Genomic DNA, 26,006 nt, shown 5'->3' on the forward strand with positions numbered 1-26,006 from the left:
AATTATTATGCACTTAGACAAATAACCAGTAAAATTCCAGACACCAGAGAAAGCAATAGTAATCAGTGTCGCTTATGACATCATCTCCCTCATGGAGATATTCACAGCTTCTCGGTTCATTGAATAAACTCTTTGGGGTTTAGCTTCATTAACATAAGTTGTCATAAGAGCACTTATCTCAACCTAAATTGGAAAAATGGAAATGCTCAAATTAAACTCATATTTAACATATGAAACTTCTAGACAACACTCCCTTGACAGTGAGTATAATTCAAATATATTATATATTTTTATGTTTAGTAAAGCTTTCAGCTATCTGTCCTACACACTTGAAAATGAATCATTTTATCCGTGCCCCTGCAATTTAAATGATGCCGTGAAGAGTAAACCTTATGTTTTCTGTCTCTCAGTGAAATGCAATTTCATTTATTGGTCAAGAGGCTCATTAGAATACTCCTTCCCAAAAGCTTCCTTTTATGGTGGAAGAAAAATAAATTACATAATTTAGTGTTTATTTGTTTGAATTGAATGTTTATTTTTTATAAGATAAATCATACTGTAACTTGCATTTACCTATTTCGAAAGCACAATTTTATTTCACCAGTGTGTGGCTCCATCTCCACCAGCTCCAGCCCTCATTGACTCCATTAAGTCTTGGGCAGGAATCACCACTTGTCTAGGGCAGGGCTGCCTCCCAGGGGCAGGTGCCCCGGTACGGTGGCAGTCTTCTTCATAGTTGCCTGCTTTCTCTCTTACCTTCTTCCCCTTTGTGATTCAGCCTGCATCATCCTTTCAGGTGGAGTCAAAAGGAAGCGCCTTTGATGCCAGGTACAGTGTTAGTCATTAAAGTAACTATTTTCAAAGAGAGACTGCTTATCTCCATGGGGTTATAACAGATACCTTGAGCAACATTTTTTCTTAGATCCATAAACCTGGATACAGCCCATTGTCTTCGGGTCCCTGCAGCTATAATAGTTGTGGTTCTGAGACAATGAAAACCCTGAGAAAAACATTTGAGAACTATATACTTGGAACAATCTCTGTGTTATTATACGTATGTTATCTCTCTACATAGAATGGCCACGGTCTACACTGACATGTCTAGAGGATACATTTGCTAACAGCACGATGCTGTTATTTCAGTATATAGTCCTCATGATCCCATTTTTGGGAAGAAAAAAATGCCATGAGGGGGATTAATTTGTTTGTATCTGCTATACTGAAAAGACTGTATAGTTCGATCTTTATATTTAAGTTTGTTGGAATGATATATTTACAAAAATATGTTAATATTAAATATTAGTGGGCAAAAAACCTTTAATTTGATTTGGGTTATTAAATATAATAATATTCTTGAGTCATAAGATATTAGGACAACAAAACATCAACCATAAAGCTCAAACCATTAATGAGTGTCTGAATTGGGAGAGAATAATAAGGATGTTCATGAGTGACGATTCTATTCACGCTTTTGTTACTGATGTAAACAATCTGTTTTCATTAAAATGCACCAATTTGATCAAGTTCACTAGCAGCCCCCCAAAAAAATGCTTCTGATCTATGCAGGTGTTTTAGAATTTCACAACCTTGCATTTCACAGAACAAAGCTTATCTAGCCACTGCTTCCAAACCCTGACCTTTGTAACGAACATATAAGTTATACTCTCACAAAGATTTATCTTTTAAAATAGACATGTAGATTGGATCCTGACTAATAAATTTGCTAATTGTTTTACTCTAGTGCAGCTATTAGTTGGGATTAAATATTTAGCAGCTCCATCTTTTTAAGACTCTTTGCTAATGCTTCTAAAGCGACATCAGTGATGTCATGGATTGCTTTTGGTAAGGAAGGAACTCACGGAGTCACTCAGGGTTCTATTATATAACCAGTGGGATGTGGAGATAGGGGAAAACATTAGCTCTTTCATTGAATGAAGGGTGGGGAGGAGAATGCTTGCTCTGTTAGGGAAAATATTACAGCAAGTTTAAAAGAAGGTCGCTGTTGGAGTATGAGTATATTAAGTAAACACATTTCTGTATGTTGTCCTGAAATAAATTATTTTTGCATAATAAAACACAAAAACTTCACTAGCAATTTATAAGTAGCAATTGTGATCAAATAAAATTCCAATATAGATTAAACCCTGTGTCTCATTTAGTTAACTGTGATGGCAAGATCATAGAACGTTGCAGATGGCATGCTTTTGTATGAAGCACACTTTTGGAAAAAGCTCCCCTCCTCCTCCAAAAAAAGTGTATAATGTTTATTAACGCTTTTTAAAGAACTGGGTAAAGTGTAAATTTTATATGGACACTGTAATACTATAGAGTCATTTGAAATACCTGATGTCTGATTCTTGCAAGCTCTTTTCTAACAGAAACAAAGTTTACAGTGCCTTTACCTGTTTTGTTCTGAGGAAAACATTTAGGTTTACCTTGCTATTTAAGAAGAGAAGAAAAATATTTCAATTTTCTGCCAAATGACAAAACTGGGAATATGCTACTTGTATTCTCTGAGAAGTGAGACTATTTTCATATGGTCTGTGTTTCCTTCAGAGATGCATCAAGACTTTGACATTACACACAATTTAAAAGTGTCTCTTAATGGACTACAGTGAGAGTTTTCATTCCTATTCATTGCTTATGGAGTACTATAATGACGTAAGGTTAACAATCAGTCTGTGTGGGTGATGTCACCAATGTGCATTTTCCCAGGGAAAGATTTGGGCAAACTGGCTGATTCATTTCAGTTATTTGGTTTGTATTGTGTTGTCTTGTATCTTGCATCTTTAAATGGATGATTGATAAAGAGGAAGCTGAGTCACAACTACAACAGATGGAAGCTTTATGAATTCACATCATACTTGTGAGTGGGAGATCGTAAAGACCTTTCACCCCTCTTGCAGACCCATGAGAATAAAGTAATTGTTCCTGGAATTTGGGAGGCTATTGATTGAAAGCTCTGTGATATCTCCCCAGGTGCAAAAAGACTGAAAAGGCACACAGAGAGTAAGCTTGTGCCTTATCACTTTGCTTTGCAAAGTGACTCAGAACTGGGAAGAGGAGCATTGTTTTCCCCATTTAGATTGATAGAGATTTTCAATCTTTTGCTACTTTTATTTTTAGATTTTTACCAAATGAGGACTTTAGAGAGTGCTGATGTCTATAAAAATAAAATGGGGTTATTTTCTTATGGGAATTACACCTTAAAACAACTTGCTAATTCAAGTACATATAATGCGGTGACTCCTCTGATGAAAAAAAAATCTTCCTTAGTCCCAGACAGAAGGGTTGACTCATTATTTGATGCAGTCCTCTGATGCTGCAAAAATGCTATCTCAGATCATTTAGAATGGAAAATCCGTGAACAGCTATGGTCTTAAATACGGAAACTCCAGTCTGATGAGGTGTTATAAAACTAGGTTGTGTTTTTAAAGTGCATTTTAATAAACTGGCTAAATAATTTCCTTTGATTAACGTCCGGTGAAAAAGTTCAAATAAACATTCTTTGACGTGGCTCTTAAAGCAGGCAATACAGCAAAGTGATAAAAAAGCAGCACCAGTGAGAAAGAGTAAAAGGGGATTCTCATTTACACAGCTGATCCTTGAACAACATGGGCTTGAACTGCACCCATCCACTTACAGAATTTTTCTATAGTACAGTACCATGAATGCATTTGTCCTGGTAGCATTTTCTTTTTTATAGCTTACTGTTATTATAAGAACGCAGTATATAATACACGGAGCATACAAAATAATGTGTTAATCTACTGTTTATGTTATTACTAAGGTGTTCAGTCAACAGTAGGCTGTTAGCAATTCAGCGTTGGGGGAATCAAAAGTTATACATGGATTTTTGATTGAATGGGAGTTGACATCTCTAATCTCCATATTTTCAAGGGTCAGCTGTATAAAAGAATAGAATTTTCTAAGTGCCCAATTAGACATACAATTAAACTGTTTTAGATTTGTTCTCACTTAATACTTGAAAATCTCTGACAAAGGCAGAAATGTAGATGAATCCCACTCTGACAGGCAACACTGTTGATAAAACTTTGCTGATAAAGTATGGGCATTTTCTATGGAACACAAATCCTTAAAAAAGCAAATACTTAGTATCTACAATTTGGGTTCTCTGCATCTGATAAGAAACTGAAGCACTTGGCAATTGAACACTATTTGTGGTGAAATTTGGGATGTTTGATGCCTCAAATGTAAACCTGTTGGAGACAATCTAATACGCTCAGATAGTGAAGGAAATCAGCAAGCCTGGGTGGCTCATTTGGTTGAGCCTCGGACTCTTGGTTTCAGCTTAGGTCATGATCTCCAAGTTTGTGGGGTCCAGACCCATGTCAGGCTCTGCTCTAACAGTGTGAAGACTCCTTGGAGTTCTTTCTCTCCCTCTCTCTCTGCCCCACCTTCCCTCTCTCTCTTTTCTCTCTCTCTCTCAAAATAAATAAACTTAAAAAAAATGAAAGTGAAAGAAGTGTTCAAAAGTGGATTTAAGTGCTCTAACCAAGCATCAGTAGAATCCCTTCAGCTTCTTTATGGAAAGAATGACTGATTTTGACATGTAGGATGCACACATGTTTACTTTTAATCTGTGAATTCCCAAAGCAACAGAAGCAGGAAAAAAATCCCAGGAAGGCATATCCTCTGGATCTCCCTCCTTGACACATAATTTCTAGGTCTTGATATGGTTGCGTCGATGAAACGTTGGGTATGTAATAAGTGAAAATGAAGGCCATCCTACTGACTGACTTTCAAACAAGCTTAGATTGGCTGTATGTTCACAAATCAATGATTTTCTCATTGAAAGATAACACATTTTGGTAATGCTGGAGAAGTTAGATGCTAGACAGGTCACTGTAGGTGGTTAAGGAAAGCTATAGCAGTTATCAGAACAGCAATTATTCCTAGGCGAGCTTGGTTTGATAGACGGTGTAACAGTCTTGCTGGGCTCTAATTTCTTTTCTATTTAATTATGCCTATCAGTGATTAGAAGAAAGTGTTGGTGAAAAGCAAGGGTTGGAGAAAAAGTTCTGAGGCTGTCATTCTATGGCAATAAAACATCCAAGTCAAAAATCATCAGGCAGTCTTGTCCACAGGGTGCCAAATAAGCTGTTTCAAGGTTATGCAAAGCCAAAAATTGATTGTTCATGAATGCTTAATGTGAAGCTGTGCACATCCACAAGGCAATCTGAGAAATAATCATTTAATAAAAAATTAGGTAGCTTAAGAAAAATCTGTGAAATACAATCAGTAAATTAGTAACTAAATACTTTTGGGAAATTATTTCCTTTACTGTGTGGGTCTGTAGACACAGCCCAGATATAACTCAAATCTTCTCATTTGTATCTAGTTAAGAAAAATCACATAACAAATTTCCAATTAATCATGACTAGAAAGCAGGATAGAGGTTTGCTCAATCCCTGGACAACCATGGCCTGCTTCAGGACGGTTATGAAGATGTTTCTTTTCTTCTTCTTCTTCTTCTTTTTTTTTTTTTATGTTTATTTATTTTTGAGAGTGAGAGAGCTCATGTGCCCACATGAATGGGGTAGGGGCAGAGGGGGATGGACAGAGGATCTGAAGCAGGCTCTGGGCTGACTTCAGCTAGCCCGATATAAGGTTCAAACTCATGAACCATGAGATCATGATCTGAGCCAAAGGTGGATGGTCAACTGACAGAGCAACCTGGGTACCCCTCTTCTTCCCTTTTAATACTAACATTAAATATTAATGTACTAATTTTATACATAAAAATATCCAGCTTCCTGATCATTCTTTTATATATCCTCTTTTCTCACTTGCTTTAATCCCGCTGCAACCCATTGTGAGTCACACAGCATCATCTCTCAACTTCTCTCTGTTATCAGCCACACCGCTTGACCCCATCCTTCCTTTCTAACACAGACACTGTAGTACTGTCCATCACACCAACTACTCCTTGCCTATAAGATTCTAAATGTGATTGCCCCATTGTCCTTCCATCCAGCCAGGACTGCAGAACCCAGATAACTGAGATATGTCCAATCATTTCTTCTCTGTATTCAGAAGAGTATTTACTGATAAGGAAAATGTTGTAATCAAATGGAAAGTTGCTGTTATAATTTTGTGTTCTCCAATTTTATTCAGCCCCTCAACTGTACCCAGAAATTTACCTTCCATTACTTAGTAGATATTTCAAGATTCTCTTTCAATACTCAATTTTTTTTACACTTCTCATCTCCCTAACTTCCTCATTATTCTTTTCAGATATCTTTTTAAAAAAAAATGTTTTTTTTATTTTTGAAAGAGAGAGAGAGAGTGTGTGAGCTGGGCAGGGGCAAAGAGAGAGAGAGAGAGAGAGACAGACAGAATCCGAAGCAGGCTCCAGGCTCTGAGCTGTCAGCACAGAACCCGACACAGGGCTCACAGACCGTGAGCTGAAGTTGGATGCTTCACATGACCTGAGCTGAAGTTGGATGCTTAACAGACTGAGCCAGGTGCCCCTCTTTTCAGATGTCTTTACCTCTTATGTCATAGCGAAAGGGAAATCTCCTTCAACTTTCTGTGGCATCTTAGAGCAACGTCAACATCCACACTTTCTGTCCTCATAGGAGGGGTCTCATCTTCCATTAGCACTGAAATACCTTGAAATAAACAATGCACAATACCACCACTGCCAACAATGATAGTTTTTAAAATCCTCAACAAGTCTACATTGTCCAATAGCTACTGATTTCTTTTTCCCCTTTACAGAAAAACATTTGAAAAAGATATGTATACTCTTTTTCCATTTCCTTGCCATTTCCTCACTCCTCACCCTGCTGTGAAGTGGCTTCCACTGCTCATATTTCACTGAAACTGCTTTTTCCAATGTCATCAGAGAACTACTAATTGATAAATATAAATGGCAGCTTTTAATTTTCTTCCTTGAGCTCTGTGCATCATTTGACTCTGTGAAACCTTCTCCAATTCATATAATATTCTCAGTTTTTGATCCAGCACTGCCACATTCGATTCTCTTCCTCTTATGTCTCTGTTTCCTTCTTAATAATATTTTTCTTTTAGATTCTCCTTTCTTAAATATTAGTTTCTACATAATTCTGCCTTAGGTCCTCTTCTTATCTTCTTATAACTCTGAGTAATGTCATCTACTGCTAGGACGTCAGTCATTATCTTTTTGTAATGATCTATATCGGTCAGGAGTGCATTTCCTTACAAACACCTTGGCTATGGTGGCTTAAGTAAAAGGAGTATATTATTGTTGATATTAATATTATTATGTGATATAAAGCCTGGGAGAGATACAGGGCAAGGCTGATACTTCTTCACAATGTTTCTTTTTCATTCTGCTCTGTCATCCTTAGCTTCTGGGATCTTGTCCTTAGGTACACATTTCAGTGTTCAAGCTTTGGACATTATAAAGGAGGAAAGGGAAGAAGAGGCACATCAGAATTTTGCTTATGCCTGCCTTACTGGCCATAAGTGTGGAAATTGCTCATTCGTATCTCTGTTGGAGGACAAGAAATCAAGTTTTAATATGAACAGCTTCTCCAGGAGAGACAGATCATTGGGAAACAGAGTTCAATATACTGCTATTTGGTTCAACTATTCTACAATGTGTGTTACTCTTCTAGATCTATCTCTTAATCACTCGCTTGACCTCCAGATTTCATATATGTATGAAATTTCACACACACACATGCACACATATGTCTCCAGACTGTACATACACTCATGCACACATGCATACAAACATACATACCCTCACAATCACACATCATCTGTCACCTGTACATCTTCATTTGGCTATCCCTTATGCACCTCAAATGCAACATGTATCATAGGAACTAATGAACTTCTATCTTTCAATCCTAAATGTTGCTTGTGTTACTTTTCTTAATGAATAACAACACCACTCATAACCCACACTTGGCACGATAATTGACATTTCTCTGTCCTCTACAATATATCAAGTCCTGTCGATCCTGCCCTTAACAAATCTTTCTAATACTCTCTGTTCCTACTGTTTTATTTTAGCCTGAATGATGTTTATTTGCCACAAAAGCCCTTTCTGTTTCCAATCTTTTTTTTCTTTTTCAAAGTATTATCTGCATCACAATTACAGTGATCTCTTTTTTTTTAAAGTTTATTTTGAGAGAGACAGAGTGAGTGGGGGGGAGGGGCAGAGAGATAGGGAGAGGGAGAGCGAGAGTGAGAGGGAGGGAAAGAGAGAGAGAATGAGAGAGAGAGAGAGAGAGAGAGAGAGAGAGAGAGAATATTTTAAGCAGGCTCCATGCTTCCAGCACAGAGCCCAACGTGGGGCTTGAACTCAAGAAACTGTGAAATTCCAACCTGAGCCAAAACCAAGAGTCGAACGTTCAACCAACTGAGCTACCCAGGCACCCCTAGTGATCTTTCTATGATAAAACTCTGATTATGTGTGAGTGTGTGTTTATGTATCTTCCTGTCTTTCTCTGTTTACCAGAAATAAGATCCATTTTCTCTGTCCCTGGGAGGGTATTTCCTCTGTACATAAAATTCTATGAAACTGGGTCTAAAGTCTACACTTGCAACATGTGGGGTCAATGTCCAGGGAGTGAAAAAGTGGATAAACAGTCCCCCTCCTTTTTTTTTTTTTTCTGCTGCAGGCCTTAGCTGCTTTCTCTAGGGAGCCTATAGTTTTGGAGTTATTATGTACTGTACTATACTATTACATAAAATAATCAGAAGTCATTTTAATCTTTTGTTAGCTCTTTTTTTTTTTTTTGGTACTCAGATGGATAAAATGCAAAGAAATGAGTAATTATTATTCCAAACTCCCCCAATTTTCTAATCTGAAGTCATTTCCTATGGATCTTTACATTTTAGAATGCGGTGGAGGTGATACCAACTTCTCTCAGAATTTCTCAGCAACTAATTCTTTCTTCTGTGTTCCCTACCTCGGTTAGTATTGCCAGATTTAGCAAGCAAAAACATTTCATCTGGCGATGCAAATCACCAGATTAAATCACCCAACATCTAACCGGATTCCAAATGTACAAACTGGGCATGACCATTAGTGTCATCTTAGGCCTTGCTTTCCCTCTTTTATTTCATTTATTTTTACTACTTGTACCATCAAAACACCTGTCAGTGCCTTCAATTCTCAGGTCCCCACTGCGGGTATCCTCTCTCATTTGGCATACTGCTCCAGGCTGTCAACTGCTCTCTGTGTCAGAACTTACCTCACTGCATTCCATTCACTATCCTGCAGTCAGAATACTCTCTTTAAACTGCAAATCTAATCGCACAACTCCATTCATCCTTCTGGGTAAAGTCCAGACACTTTACATTAGCACCCAAATTCCTCTATGGTGTGGCCTAGGTCCATTTTTCTAGAATCTTCTATCAGCATTCTAGATCCCAAACAGAGGGATTGAAATATATCTGTCGGGGTTGGGGGAAGCACATAAATATTTCAGATCAAGGAAACAACATGGAAGATAGAGAACTTGGCACACTAGAAATTATAACACACAGTAAATATGGATGAAAAAGGAGAAGGGGAATACATGTGAGTAATGGAGGAACATGGTCATTGACGGCCAGGCTTTACAGCCAAGAACTCTTCTGATTTCCTCTGGAAAAATTGCCACCCTTCTAGAAGAATGACCTCCTTATGCTTTCCAACAGAGCTTTGCATTTTTCCACTACAGCACACACCAAATTCTATCATAAATTCCAGTTAATGTCTCTGGCCACCTTTCTCCTCCCCCTATCTTGTATGCTTCATGAAGGCAGGGCCATTTCTGTCTTGTTTATTTATTCTCAGTACCTTGAACATTGCCTTTATTCTATAAAGTACTCAGGAAATATTTATTAAAAGGATGAATGAGTGCAATTACCCATCAGGAAAGATCTGATTATGCTATTCCTCTGCTTAAAACATATTTAGCCTGGGATTTTTAGAAGCAGAGCCCAAGGCTAAAATAATCTGCTTTAATAATTAGGGAATGCAACTATAGGCAAGCTCAAGTGAGGAAGAAGAGTAAGTGGGGGAAGAAAGGAGACTGAATGTAAAGGGTTGCTAAAAAAACGAAATTCAACCAGTAAATTTGAAGATCTGATTGGCTTTATTAAATGATTCATGAGTTGGGCAACATCCCATTTAGCAAGTAGAGGGGAGCTCCGCTGAGCTAAACAAAGGATGGGTTTTTAAAGACAGAGAGAGGAAATTAAAAAAAAAAAAAAGAAGAAAGGAATTTATTAGAAAGGAATGCATTGTTAGGGCAAGGTTCTCCTCCTAAGGAGAGTAGAAGGAGTCTATCAGTAAATTTCCTAGTACTGACTAGGAAATTCCATATTGACTAGTTAAACATTACATTCATGCGGGGTTGAAACTACAGTTTGGCTAGGTATTAAGTGCTGGTTTGCTGACTTATTCCACATGATGCTATTTTGGACCTATGGTTTTCTTTTTTTAATGTTAATTTTTTTAAGTTTATTTATTTTGAGAAAGAGAGAGAGAGAGCATGTGCACAAGCGGGTCAGCATCAGAGAGAAGGAAAGATAGAATCTCAAGCAGTCTCTGCACCATCAGCAAAGAGTCCCATACCGGGCTCAACAGGGCTCGAACTCACGAACTGTGAGATCATGACTTGAGTTGAGATCAAGTCCTACACTTAACTGACTGAGCCACTCAGGCATCCCTTTATGGTTTTCTTTCAACAGAGTGAAAACTAGCTACCATTTAGTATTAAGAGCAACTATCTGCTTAACTTCATGGATTTAAGATGCTGTATGAATTAGGGGTTCAGGGCCATTTTTCCAGGGGAAAAAAGGGAGGAGAATTTGTCCTCTATCTTCTGTATTTTATTGGCCAAAGTTTTTCCCAGAACTTCTCTTAGTTACAGCATAAAGGGGCCTGCACTTTATAAGATCCACACCATTTGCATCCTTCCCTGGCTGCTCTTTCACCTAGAAGTGGAGAAGTCCATGGAACTGGGGACATTTGACAACCCATAATGCTTGCTCATGCACAAAACATGCCTACCTTTTTAGATCACATTTGAGGTACTTGGATCCCTGGAATTCTCTGCCCCAATAGCTCCAAGAATTCTTCTAAGGCTTGCACAGACCTCTTCCCCTAGTCTGTCCCTCTGGGACAGACCTCAAGATAGTGCCTTGACCTCTAAGTCTGAGAATTGGCCAAAAAGCACCAGTTGGTGGGGTGTGTGGACCAAGCTTGAATGTGTGATTTTGGTGGTCATATGTAAGATACATGTGAAGCCATTCGTGGTGTAAGACCAAGCCAATTGTAGAGAAAGAATGGGAGGGGCTCATGACTATTGACAAAGTCTCCCTGGTTTTATGTTATGGTGGTTCAAAATTCAAAAAATACACAAATTCTTTGGTACTTCTCAATTTCAAAAGGAAAAACCTAATTCCCCTTTCCTTCAATGTGGCTTAGATTTTGTGACTCACTTCTAATCAATAGAATGTGGTAGAAATGATGGTGTGTGTGGCTTTTAAGATCGATACGTAAAATGCATTTGTAGCTTCCTCCTTTCTTCTTTCCTTGGATCATTTGTTCTGGGAGAGGCTACTACAATGCTGTAAGAACACTCAAATAGCCCTAAGGAGACATTTTTATGGCAAGGAATTGAGTCCTCTTACCTAAAACCAACAAGGAATTGAGACCTTCTGCTAGTCGCCATGAGTGTACCATCTTACCAGTGTATCCTCCAGTCCCAGTCAAGCCTTCAGGTGACTGCACCTGTGGCCAACACCTTGACTACAGCTTCATGAGAGATCCTGAGCCAGAACCACTCAGCTAGCTTGCCTCTGAATATCTCATTTGTTGTATGAGATAATAAATGCTTGTTGTTTTAAGTTACTAAATTTGGGGGAATTTGTTATCAAAGTAATAGACAATGATACGTAAACTACAAAGATTCCAAAAATTTTAAATATTTTTAAAAATATATATATTTTTAAGGGACACCTGGGTGACTCAGTCGTTTAAGCATCCTAGTTCTGCTCAGGTCATGATCCACGGTCCATGGTTTTAAGCCCCACATTGGGCTCTGTGCTGACAGCTCAGAGCCTGGAACCTGCTTTGGATTCTGTGTCTCCCTTTCCCTCTGCCGCTCCCCTGCTTGTGCTCTGTCTCTCAAAAATAAACATTTAAACATTAAAACATTAAAAAATTATTTTTTATTTAAAAATTGTTTAATGTTTATTTTTTAAACATTTAAACGTTAAAACATTAAAAAATTATTTTTTAATTTAAAGATTGTTTAATGTTTATTTTTGAGAAAAAGAGAGACATAGAGAGAGTGCAAGCATGAACCAGTGGGAGCGGGCCAGAGAGAGGGGGAGAGAAAGAATCTCAAACAGGCTTCATGCTGTCAGTGCAGAACCTGACACAGGGCTTGATGTCACGAACCATGAGATCATGACCTGACCCAAAATCAAGAATTGGATGCTCAACCGAGTCACCCAGGTGCCCCAGAGATTCTTAAAATTTTAATTTCAAACTGGCCTTTTAGATTGTTATCAAGGTAGAACGATGGAACATAACTTTGTTTAACAGCTTGGTAGGTTGATTTTCAGTTCTGCATATTTAGTGTATTTGGATATATGAAATGACACATCCATTTGTACCCTTGTCCTTTAAGGATGGGCCTAAGCTTCCCCACATTTCTGGGCTGCACATGCAGAGGCACCAAGCAGATTCTGTTAATTGAACTCCTGTTTCACTTGTCTCTGGTATAGGAGGCTAGAAGCATCCAGTGAAGGCTTGAAACTGGGTATGTTTGTGTGTCTTGCACGAAATTGTTCTGAACCCATGCAGATGTGGTGTCGGGAGTAGCAGCGCAGTTAGAGGACAAAATGGCTAGGGAGCCCCAGACACATATCTGTCCAAATGGACCTACAGGTGTGCATAAGAAATGTCTAATGCAAAGCTCTCCATATCAAATTCTGACCCCTTAAGATGTGGGTCCCTCTTAACTGTGTAACCTCATCTAACGGCACTACTACAACATACTCTAGGTTCCAGCAAGTCTGAACCACTTGTGATCCCTGTGGTCCCTCAAATAGTCACGCTTTTTACTCCTTCTCTGCTTGAGTGTCTGCCCTTCCATATTTCAGGAATATTCTTCACTTTCTTCCTTACAGCTCACTCCTATCAATAAAGATAGAAGGCTTCTGGGATCAATGCAAAACTCTTTCTGAAGCTCCCATTCTTTCCACAGCACACTGTACTTGCTGTTATTATCACATTACGATGTGACTACATGGCTGCTTATCTGTACTTACAGATACATACCAGCATCAAACCATATTTAGAATATAAAATCGTAGAGGGTCTATGAAATGATTCTGTAGAAGAAGTTGGATTATTAGAACTCTGGAAGCAATAACTGCATTTTGTTAAAATAAGAGAATACTTTGTAAAAAGTAATATACAACAAAACCAGTAATGGCCCAATGTCTTATTAGTGTACAGTTGTGCTTTAAAAAGAACATCTTTCAAAGGTACTAGCGATACTATAAACTGTAATTCAGCAATTACCATCTTAACTACAATACATGGTGTAAATCAATTGTGGCATAAATCTTGTCTAAATGACCAGAGCATGAGCTAAAGCTCCCTTTGTAGTACATATTTCTCTTTAGTTGGTTTCACTTCCCATGGTTTGTGAACAGAGGCTTTTAATGACAGGAAAACCAGGGATCATTTTATTTCAGTCTTCCAAAAATGATATCCCTAAGAAAGCCTACAGTCTAGGAGTAAATACCTAGTGGCTTACAAATATATTTGCAATGGAAAGCAGGAGACCACTGGGGTCATAAGTAGAAGAGAATTAGCTTTTTATCCTTGGTACAGAATTTTTTAAATGTCTCAATGTCATAAAGCAGTGAATCCTAAGCTTGGCTTTGTGATTCTTGAGATGCCTTAAAAAATTGCAAATATCCAAAACAAATACGTTTAATTCCCTAAGAATCTATCATAGGCTTTACAAATGATTATTATCGGAGAAGGAGATAATCTAATGATAGAATTCAATTCCAAAAATCCTTTGGAAACCTGGGTAGAAACACATGATTGTTGCTCTCCTGTCCACCGCCCACCCCCCACCCCACCAAAGTGAAATTTTAAAATATGTGATATTCAGCTCTCTCTCTCTCTTTGCCTAACCAAATAATTGTACATCTCACCTTTATGAAGGTATTCCAAATAAACTTCCTCAACTCTAAGTTTAGAGATACTGTGAATTCTATGATTCTGTGATTCTATTCCTTTTTCTCTAGTGGCATTTCCAAAGGACACATCACTTGATGTCCTCCCTGTGGAAGAAAAAGGAGGTGACACCAAAGGTTCATTTCAGTTGAGTTCCTTCTGTGATGGGCTCTGAGTTGGACACTAGGATATATCTTTTTGGTAGCTCTAAAAGTGTTGAAAATAAGATTTATGTACAGGTGTATGAATTATCAACACTGCATATCCAGTCTCCCATTTAATGCAACTCCCCTGAAGTTTCCTTTCACCTGGATATGAGCAAGTGAGATTTGATTAGGTCCCTTCTATCGTCTATGGCTGCATAGACATTTTTGTAGCTACCATTTCCTTTTCCTTCTTATATTTTCTAGTCTTCATGTGACATCTTCATTTTATTGTTTTGCTCTTCTCTTTATGAAACACAAATGAAATTATTAAACTATTCAAATTTACTCCGTTTATTTTGCTTCGGTGTACCTACTTTGGTTCGTATTTATCTGAAAAGTATTAGTCTCCCATTTCAAAGGAAATTCAATGGAAAATAGCTTTCACTAATTTGAATAACAAATGGGACGATGAAGAATTCCAGGTATAACAACATCTATGGATATTCAGTTGTAGTGAAAATATTAAAGTAATGTATACGAATTCAAATTGAGGCCAAATTTAAGCTAACATTCTCAGCAAACCACCGAGAAGCAGATGGAGAAGTGGAATCCAGTGATATGACTAATTTAGTTTCTGTAGCTTCCATGGGATCATTTATTATATGAATGTTTTAAAATCTGTCTTGATTATCCAAAGTCAAGAATCCTAAAATGATGCTTTAATAAATCTTGAGTCCTAGAAAGGGGAGGGAGGAAATCTTCAAAGGCCAGCACAAACAGGCTTTTATGCTGTTTTCCTTTGTAGTGGTATGAATCACAGTCTTTTATTCGCTCAGCATTCTACCAGTAAATAATCAATGTAAGTCACTCTCCCTGGGATATAACTAAAAGCCTGCTACCAAAAGACAAGGCTGCTTTATGTACAAATATGGAAGTGTATGTTCTCTAAGGAATAATGACCCTCTTTCTTCCTTGTCTTTACTACAATAAGAGGGTCCTAACCTGATTTTAATTGCAGTAGTATACTTGCTGTGAGAAATGACATTTTAATGCATAGGACACTGAAGGGTTTTCCTATGTTGGCTTGAAACAAGTCCAATTAATTTGTTATCATTTCAATTATCTTGCCCCAAATGCATGCATTTAACTGAAGTATCAGAGTGGTGTGGAGCAGGAAAATTGTAGTTTCTTGAAATCTCTATGGTATTCAAATGGCTGGTTGTGGTTTCATTAGGAAAATGTTTAAAAACCTGACAGGCAATTTTCCAGATCACATTCTGATAAATATGTTGAGGTGAGCTGACTTCCCTCCTTTTCCCTGCCACTTCACTGCACTAGTGAGGGTAATTTTATATGATGCTGCACAGTTCTCTTGTAAGATGAGAAGGTAGAAAATCGCTGGGGGGCTGGGACAGCCAAAGCTCTCAAGACCTCTCCAACGTGTTCAATAAAAACACAGATCAGTGAACCAAGAGGTCATAGACAGGAGTTTCCAACACAGACAAACTGCCATTGTGGGTTTCATGGTAGCATCTTAAGAGGACAGCACTATTGTAGGGAGTAATTTAAACATGTGCATGACTATGTGCCTCAGAACATATGTAATTTGCCAAAAAAGATATTGAAAATTTGTTTGAAGAATACTTTTGGACTGTTCAGGTGGGTTTTGGTTGAATTTCCTTCTAGTTGGGGAGTATTAGTCTTATTAATTAATTTGATTAATTTACTAATTTCCTGTGAAATAACTCCAAGGGAAAAATGTAAAAACTAAACAGTTGCTAGGGTACCTGGGATCCTTTGCCAAATATACATGTTCAGGACCTGTCTTCCCCTGCTCTTCCCAATTTTTAATCCCTATATGTAAGCTATAGACAGCAGAGGTGTTTCTGCTCATATTTAACATGTATTTCTATTCTTTTATTAATTCCCGGTCCAGCGGAATTTCTTCCCCACATGATCTATTAATTTTCTTATTTCACTACTACCTTAGAATTCTAAGACATTTATATTAGCAAGGATATTATAGGTCATTTAGTCCAGCTCTCTAGAGACACTGAAACCCTATACGGAAGGATATGTCAAGATCACATTTCTGTTAGTGGGCAATCCGAGACTAAAACCTAGGTTTTCTTACTTCCAATAGTAGAAGGAGCACACGTTGAGAAATTTGGATATCTGAGCTGAGAAGCCAGGTCTGTCTCTTTATCTCTTTTAAATCTCAGTTCTGCATTTATGAAATGGGAGCAGTAGCAGCTGTTTTGCACACTCACAAAAATATGCAGAGGATGCCAAGGGATGATACATAGGACAGTATTGAGAAGGATAAATGGCAGTCAGGTATTTGCCACATTCAAAAAGGAAAGGAAAGGAGATGGATGCTGCCAAGAGTCCTGCTGGCTTTCCTGTGGGCTGCATCATTGAGCTAAATCACCTTAGGGAATTTTCTACGGTAGAAAATCTGGTGACCTGAATCAGAGACCCGGTTTTGCAAGTAAAATGAATGAGAGACTATCTGTGTCTCAAGGGTAAACTCACATTAATTAAGCTCATGGTAGCAAAGTTGAAAATTTGTCAATTTAGAAAGGGAACTCTTGCTGGCATCTAATGGGGAACCCCTACATCAGTAAAAACTGGCATTTCTCCACTGGAAGCCAAACCATGCAGGAAATGAAATTATAATCCGATGGTTTGCAAGAAGTCACGGAGTCAGGGTAAAGGGAATCAGTTAAATGATTCAAATGTTCAGTGGATAGCCCTTTGGCACCACTTGTACGAAATAAATAAGAACCAACATTTATTAAACACTTGCAATGTGCCAAGCATTGTGCTAAGTACTTTGCAAGAATTATCTCATAGAATATTTACAACCATCCTAGACAGAGAGCATCCTTTTTCTACCAATTATTCAGAAAAGGAGGTAAAGCCTAAAAAAGTTGGCTGGCTGTTACCACTTCAATAAGATCTTGCATGCCTCTCCTAATGCTCACTCTCAACCACTCTGCACTTCAATCAGCTCTCGAAAACCTCAGGCACATTCTCACTGGCAAGCCTTTGTACTGCTGTTCTCTCTGTGAGCCATGCTCTTCTCCTAGACATCCTCATGGCCATGTTCTGCTCTTTTTTTCAGTTTTGACTCCAAAATCATTGTCTCATTGAAGTTTTTCCTTCCTTATATCTAAAATGTCCAATCAGTCCCACCCAACATTTCATGTACCCTAAACGTATTTTACTTTTTTTTTTCTCAAGGTACCTATTAGTAGCAAACATAGTGCATAGAGACACTATGTGTCATTTTATTGTCTGTCTCTTATACTTGAATGTAAGCTCCATGAAGATTGTTAGTTTTCCCATAGTTCTCCGTTGCCAATAGACTCCTATTAAATAGACTCCTATTAAACATTCTCTGAATGTTTAATAAACATTAACTAAATGATTGGTTGAAGCCACTGCCCAAGGTGATGGCTCAAATGGAGAATCCACCCAGGCCATTAAACACTTTTCTTTAAGCAATAGAAAAGACCAGCATTAGTGACTTTGCTTCTATGACCCTCCTTAGGCTATGATGCTTCCCTTACTGACTAATTTGCCACCTAATTAATGAATTTTTTCCTTAACACCTTCAGTCTGCTCTTTTAATCTGGGAATCAGACTTTCAGGGTACTGCTTTCCAAGAAACTATCATAAGAAGATAATTTAATGAAGGCAAAGGACACAAAGTAAAATCATTTAAAAGGGGAAGCAAATTTTCATAGGAAATTGTGAAAAAAAATTAGATCGTTACATCTTGAAATGTTTAATAAATTTATTTCATCTTATATTTAACCAATGTCTCTTATAATTGTCATTATGTGCTATTTTTAAAGAATAAATAACAAATGAATCAAATTATATTCTCTATTAAATACATGGTGGTATTATGATATCATGGAATCCTTTGCTTTCTTTGGACTTTCTCAATCTAACTATAAGTAGGCTCATTTTTATGAAAGTATTTGCCAGTTTAATTGATTTTCCCAAGTTCTTGTTTTAATCCTCTAATATCTTAATACTTCCCCTTAGGAATGCACTGGATCATCATCCCATTGTGGTTTTTTTTTTTTTTCCTTTTTGTCTTTAACTCACTAACTGCTGAATCCTCATCTCTGATATCATGTTCAAAGATTTTGTGAAATCCTTCACTTTATTTTCATTGTATTATTGCATATTAACAGATGCCAGTCAGAGTCAAACAGAGATAAGTAATGAAGGTATATGTGGGACAAGCAAAGATAAAGATAATAAGAGTTAAGGACAAAAGGATGTGTTAAGCACATTAGAAAATCATTTAATTTTCCTATGCAATTTCAAAGCTGTGAGTAATCAGTTGATTAAATATTCTAAAAACTACCAGTCCCTTTGTGATTCCTTGTGAAGTTTTTAAAGGGCAAATCATTTTAAAGGGCATCTGAGCTGCCATTATGTGCCAGGCACTATGCTAGGAGTTACATATGCATGTTACTGCCCACAACAGTTTAGTAATAGGGGAACCAAATCTCAATACTCTGCTACTAAATGATAGACCTTGTCTTTCCAACTCTCCACAAGCCACTGGTTCTTTCAACACAAAGTTAAGCTTTTGAATAGATGAAGCTACTAATGTGGTTTTATTCAAAGAGCTCTATGTAGAAGGCTGCTCCATCAAATAATTTCTTCCAACAGCTTGCCAAAAATTCTCTTATTGGACATTCAACACTTAGAATTTACGAGTAGAATTTTAGTTGGCCTGTAGTTTTATGTCAAAGACTAGTTTTTAACAGTTGATTAAAAATGAAAATAGGGGGGCACCTAGGTGGCTCAGTCGGTCTCCGGTCATGATCTTGCAGATTTGTGAGTTCCAGCCCCCACATCAGGCTCTCTGCCGTCACTGCAGAGCCTGCTTAGGATCCTCTGTCTTTCTCTCTCTGCCCCTCCCCTGCTGTGTGTGTGTGTGTGTGTGTGTGTGTGTGTGTGTGTGTCAAAAATAAATAAACATTAAAAAAATGAAAATAGCAATGAGCATGGCTCCTGGACACCTTCTTTCATGTTCAAGGGTTTTAACTTCTCTGAGTCTGTTTTTGTCTCTATCAACTGAGGATACATGCCGAGATTGAATGAAGCTGAGAGAAACAATGGATATAAAGTTGAAATGGCAAAAAGGTATGTCATTATACAATAATTAACTCCAGATAAAACATCTTAACCTCCAAATGAATTTCTACTTGAAAATAAAGCTCCCTAACATCTCATAGTAAAGACTGCTCACTCATTGTTTGGCAATTTGAAGAATATTATTAAAAGAATGTAAATAGTAGCTTGAATTATTCAGGATATTTTCACCTGCAAGCAACAGGTAATTGCAAATTTAAAGTGCTTAAAAATGAGGGCATTTGTTATCTTACATAGAAAGAAGAAAGAAGATGGGGGAGTATGCCAGGACACTATTTCCACCTCACGTTGATCTCAGGCTCTGATCTTTTCTCTCAGGCTTCACGCTGTGGTCTGGGAACAAGATGGCCACAGTAGATCTGGGAGTCACACATGGCCACAAACATTAAGCTTTCTGCTCCAGGGCCTCGGAAGCCCTACTATTCCTTTTGCCAAGGATATCCTTTTTCTGTGGCTAATTTCTCCACTGTATTCAGAGCTCTGCTCAAAAGTCACTTTATTGAAAAATACAAGCTTTATTTTGCTCGCATAGATACTTTTTTTGCACACCAAAGATTATTCAGATTTTAGTTTTTTTTAAATAAATTTTTTAAAATAAATTTTCAATTTATTAAAGTTATTGTTCTCTTAAGATCACATTCTTAATAAATCCAACATATATATTCATTATTCTGTTTTTAAGACTAATGATTTTAATGATTATCTTTAAAAGAACATAGATTGGGGTGCTTGGGTGGCCCAGTCAGTTAAGCTTTCTTGTGGTTCATGAGTTCGAGACCCACATCGGGCTCTGTGCTGATAGCTTGGACACTGGAGCCTGCTTCAGATTCTGTGTCTCCCTTTCTCTCTGCCCCTACCCTGCTTGCACTCTGTCTCTTTCTCTCTCTTTCAACAATAAACATTAAAAATAAACAAACAAATTAAATGAATAAACATTGGCTAATATTTGTTCCCTTTTATTATCTTAATTTTTTAATATTTAAACTGTATTTATAAATTTTATATATTTATTTTGCTCAAGTAGTATTTTTATTTACTTTAAATAACAAATGATTCCAAAGTAATCCTTATAAATACAGTGAAGTTTAAATATTACAACAAGTCGGAGGGTAGACTTGATACTCTAAGAGGCCAAATTCTCTTTAACACTACTTATACAACCAAATATTGGCATTACCAAATATGCACAGATTTCTTAAAGTAAAATATTAATGGAAGGGGTTTTATTTTATTGTTCCAAACATTTCTAAACTTAATTATAAATCTATTGAAGTTTCAAAGATGACTATACACAATAAGGAAACATAACATACCACACACAATCTTCAGAAATATCTTTCCAAGTAATTTTTGATGTTTCTCTCTTAGCTTGGAAGCCTGAAGTGACTAAAATGCAATGAAGTCTGTTCACAGTCCATAGCAAGGACTTGATGATATAGGAAAATGTGATCATGGAAAGACATCCCTTATTTTTTAATAGCATCATCATTAATTTTTTTTTTTTCAACGTTTTTTATTTTATTTTTGGGACAGAGAGAGACAGAGCATGAACGGGGGAGGGGCAGAGAGAGAGGGAGACACAGAATCGGAAACAGGCTCCAGGCTCCGAGCCATCAGCACAGAGCCTGACGCGGGGCTCGAACTCACGGACCGCGAGATCGTGACCTGGCTGAAGTCGGACGCTTAACCGACTGCGCCACCCAGGCGCCCCATCATCATTAATTTTTAAGTGAGAGTAGAGTCTGCAACGTCCATCCAAATGATTACATAATTTCAGTTAATTTCTCCTTTTCTGCTGTCTCTTGAGACATGCAAACATCTTTGTTCTCTAAATGTAAAGATCACTAGACATGACAGAACCCTACATTCTTTTCATATATTCTTGTCTCTTAAGATCACACAGTCATCATTGTCATTAAAGTGATATCCACTTGTATTCTAATTTCCTCCCTGACTTTTCAGTCACAATTTCTATGTCACTTCCATGGAAGCCTGTGCAAATCACATTTATTGAAAACAGTATTCTTCTTCTCTATATTTCTATCACTTTACCTGATTTAATTTTTCTTCATAGCACTGCCCAATCCCTGAGGTATTATTGATTGATTGATTCATATTTGTTTTGTCTCTTTCCTCCAAAATATAAGCTCTATGGAGAGCAGTGATATGTATCTCCTCTTGTAACTGCCCAATATCCTCAATGCCTTGAAAGGGTTAAATGCTAGGCATTCAAAAATGATTGTTGAATAGATGAATGAAAAAAATGAAGGGGTCAGACATAAATCCAATGCCTATCCACAAATTAATGTGTTGGTAGACAGAATCAGTCTGCCACGACTGTCTTAATATGTACTCCAGAGCTGGAGCTCCAGAGTACATATGATTTAATCTCCCCATTGTCATGGGTGCTAAGGTGGGTCCCTAAACACAATCCTAGTAAACAACTGGAAATGATCCACTTAAATGATTCTAAGAATCACATTTGGGGAAGAAAAAGGAAGCAGAGATTGTTTAAATGTGACAAAATACAATAATCTCCCCTCCCCAAAGATTGTGGAACATCCCAAAAAGATTCATAGAATAAATCACATGACTATTTAATCTTATTCTTCCCTTTGTAGTAGAGAATATGGTTACAGTGTCTCTTATCCCAGCCTCATAGATCACATCATAGAGATAAAAAAATATTAAAAACTTAATTATTTTTTATTTGAGATGTAAAAAACAACCATTCTTATTTTAGGTACTGGCTCTTTCATTAGATTTTTTTCTTAGATAAATGATAATAAAGAATATAACTTTCCATTGACAACTCCTCTTTAACAGAACTCTTTCCAACTTAAATACTATAATATAACACATTCCATTCTATCACACTTGCAAAGATGTTGGTAATTCTATACTGAATAAAATATTTCTAAGTAATGTAACCAATCCAGCTGACTAATAGAAAGTATTAACTGCCTTAAAACCCCTTCTAAAATTAAATAAATACTATATTACTCAACATAATATCAATGTATCACTGGCCTTCAGAGTAGTTGCTGGGAGTGAGAACCGAATCTGGCTCAGGGAGTTTTACTGGATTCTTTCTTTATTCAGTAGCACAAGGCTACTCAGCTGTAAGTCCTCAAGTCACCTATACCTCCCAGTTATTAGAATTCATAACTTTAGTATAGTTATTATCCCTTAATTATACAATTGGGGAGATGCCATATAGTCCTAGCTTCAGACAAGTAAAGGAAGGAGAATTCAGAAAAGGGATTTCAAATAATTGAGAGACTTTCTTACTGATAATACTTGAAAAGGGTCAAAAATATATACTGGGCTACAAATTGACTCTAAAAATAAATGTATATTAAAATGTATTTAGTGGTGAAAGTTGAAGAAAACCTGTAATTTTTAAAAAAAATTTTAAATGTTTATTATTTTTGAGAGACAGAGAGCAAGCAGAGGAGGGGCAGAGAGAGAGAGGGAGACACAGAATCCCAAGCAGGCTCCAGGCTCTGATCTGTCAGCACAGAGCCTGACACGGAGCTTGAACTCACAGATGGCAAGATCATGACCTGAGCTGAAGTCGGCCGCTTAACCAACTGAGCCACACAGGCGTCCCAAGACAACCTGTAATTTTAGATTTGAAAAGAAACCTTGAGAGTCAAGTAACTGCTTTTGTTAAAAATAACAAATTCAATAATTCAGGAAACTGAATCCCAGATAACATTAGAGGATTTGCACACAGTTACATAAGAAAGGACCTTAATCAGAAATAGGATGATCCTGACTCCCAACCTGGTGTTCTTTCTTCCCTGATGTGCTTGGTAAAAGAATATGGGTGAAAATCCATGCTAAAAATAAAATCTAACTAAAAATAGGTGCAGAGGTGGATATTTCCCCTAGAGAAGGGCTTTCATTCTATCTTGCTAAGTATAATCATGTCAATTTATTAATTCAACAAATATTTATTGAGTGACTGTCATGCATACTAGGTATTATTCTAGGCACTGGAAATACAGTAGTGAATGAAAAAAACAAAAATCCCTCCCTCTCTTTCACCTTCTCTTTCTTTCTCTATATCTGTATAATGTATGATATATAAATGCATTATATATATATATATATATATAATTTTGTATAAGTACACTAATACATTATATATATAATATATACATATATTTTATATATATATATAATGTATATATAATATATACTTTCTTTCTTTCTTTGAAAGAGTAAATAATAGTCCATTAAAAAAGTAAAGCTCATTGGGACGCCTGGGTGGCTCAGTTGGTTAAGCGACTGACTTCAGCTCAGAACATGATCTCATGGTCTGTGAATTCAAGGCCCGTGTTGGCTTCTGTGCTGACAGCTCAGAGACTGGAGTCTGTTTCAGATTCTGTGTCTCCTTCTCTCTGCCCCTCCCCCACTCATGCTCTGTCTCTCTCTGTCTCTCAAAAATAATAAATATATGTAAAAAAAAAAAAAAGTAAAGCTCACATAAGTGCAATAACTAGATAACCACCAGGAAGAAATGTAGTAAATAATAAATATCCAGGCAACTATTATCAATTAACAATTAGATGTTCATTATTCATTTGGACCATAGAAGAGATTGTAAAAGGGTTTTATTACTTGGTAGTAAAGGATGAGCCCCTTGGATAAGGCAGCCATTTTGCATACATACATACAGATAATTAAAGAAAAGATTAATTCTATGACCTTTTCAGAGTGAAAGGATTGTAGTGACTAAGAGATCTCATTTATTCAGCTTCACTGGGAAGTAGCAACTTCCACATTTGTAAATTTCCTACATTAACAGATTCATTCATTCATTTGACAAATATTTGTGAAGCACTTTCTATTTGCCAAGTCTTATTCCAGGAATAGAGATAAAGAAGAATGCAAGATAGTCTTGCCCTGATATAGTCATGCAATTAATAAGTAAATAGACACAAAGATATGAGTGGGACAAGCATCATGATGAAAAATAAGGAGGGTAAGAGTTTAGGGAGGAATTGGAAAGGTGCTATTTTAAGAAGTATGATCACATAATGATTCTTTTGGGAATGAAGATAAAGTTTTACATGAATATTTTGCAAATGTGTTATACACACACAGAAAAGTTTTTGCAAGCACTGGCCCACCATAAATGTTTCAAAAACCTTGGTGATATTAGTGTCAATCAGCAGTAAGAAGACAAGCGATTTAATAATCACCATTTAAATAAATACATGAATACAAGCAAATGTGTAAGTTGCAAACATAGTGATTGCATCGGATGGAGAGAAATATTCAAATCTTTTCTCTACCTCAAGACTATACTCCTAAAATCCTAACAATGCTTTCCATTATTCCAGAATCTTAACACGGCCTAACACATCTCTAGTCTAGCTCTTGGCTAACTCTCAAGTCTCACATCACATACTTTTCCTCTATGCGCCATCTATGTTTACTTAGTACCTGGAATAAATATTACAGATTATTAAAATTGGAAGGAACAAAACATGCAGTGTGCATTCTTACGGGACTGGCAGAAAATAAACATCAAATTAATAAACAAGATAACTACTGATAGCTGTGATGAAGATGTTATGGAGAGAGATCAATCAGGTTGGGAAGGTGTGGGCATTAGAGGTTCAGGAAGAAAGGCAGGGCAATGCTCAGGTATCTTTGGATAGCTTAATTAAAGAATAAGAGGGCATCACCTGCCAAAAGCCAGAGAGAAGATTATTCGAGGTACAAGTGCTACAGAATTCAAAAGCCTAGAGTCAGAAGTGTTTGCTATTTTATACATACAGAACCGAGGCCATCACCTTAGCAAGCTCAATGGTTGATGTTGAGGGGATTTGCAAGAAGCAGGTAGGATCCCATTGATGAAGCACATTTTAGGTCCTGGCAGGGACTTTGGAATGAGGAGCCACAGAAGGGTTTTAAGCAGGGGAATGAGGTGGTGTGATTTGCAGTTTAACCAGTTTTCACTGGCTCCTACGTAAAGAATGGATTCCAGGAGATGAAGACAGGATGCTGAGAAGCCTGCTGGCAGGCTATTTTAAGACTCCAGCTGAGTGACGGTGTAGACTTGGCACAACACACAGTTGCAAATAGACAGAATTTATGTCAGCGCGAGAGCTTGCGACCTGTTCACAGAACCCCTTTCATCCGAGTCCTAAACAAATATTGATTGAAAAGTAGAACTACAAAAGGAAAGTCCTTTCTTTTCATCTGTGACAGTGCAACTGACATAAATTCTGTCTATTTGCCACTGTGTGTTGTGTCAAAAATCTACGTTTTAAAGATCTCTAGAAAGAAATCAAAGATGGTAAACAGTCCATTCTGTTAATAATAAACACACATGAACAAGTATTACAAGTATTCAAGATGTGTTATGTTCCTAGAGTCAATAATCTGAAAATATTCATCCTATATACACAGTAATGTGTAGCCAATATTAGAAACTGGTG

The sequence above is a fragment of the Panthera leo genome, chromosome B4, assembly GCF_018350215.1.
Source record: "Panthera leo isolate Ple1 chromosome B4, P.leo_Ple1_pat1.1, whole genome shotgun sequence".
Lineage (NCBI taxonomy): Eukaryota > Metazoa > Chordata > Mammalia > Carnivora > Felidae > Panthera > Panthera leo.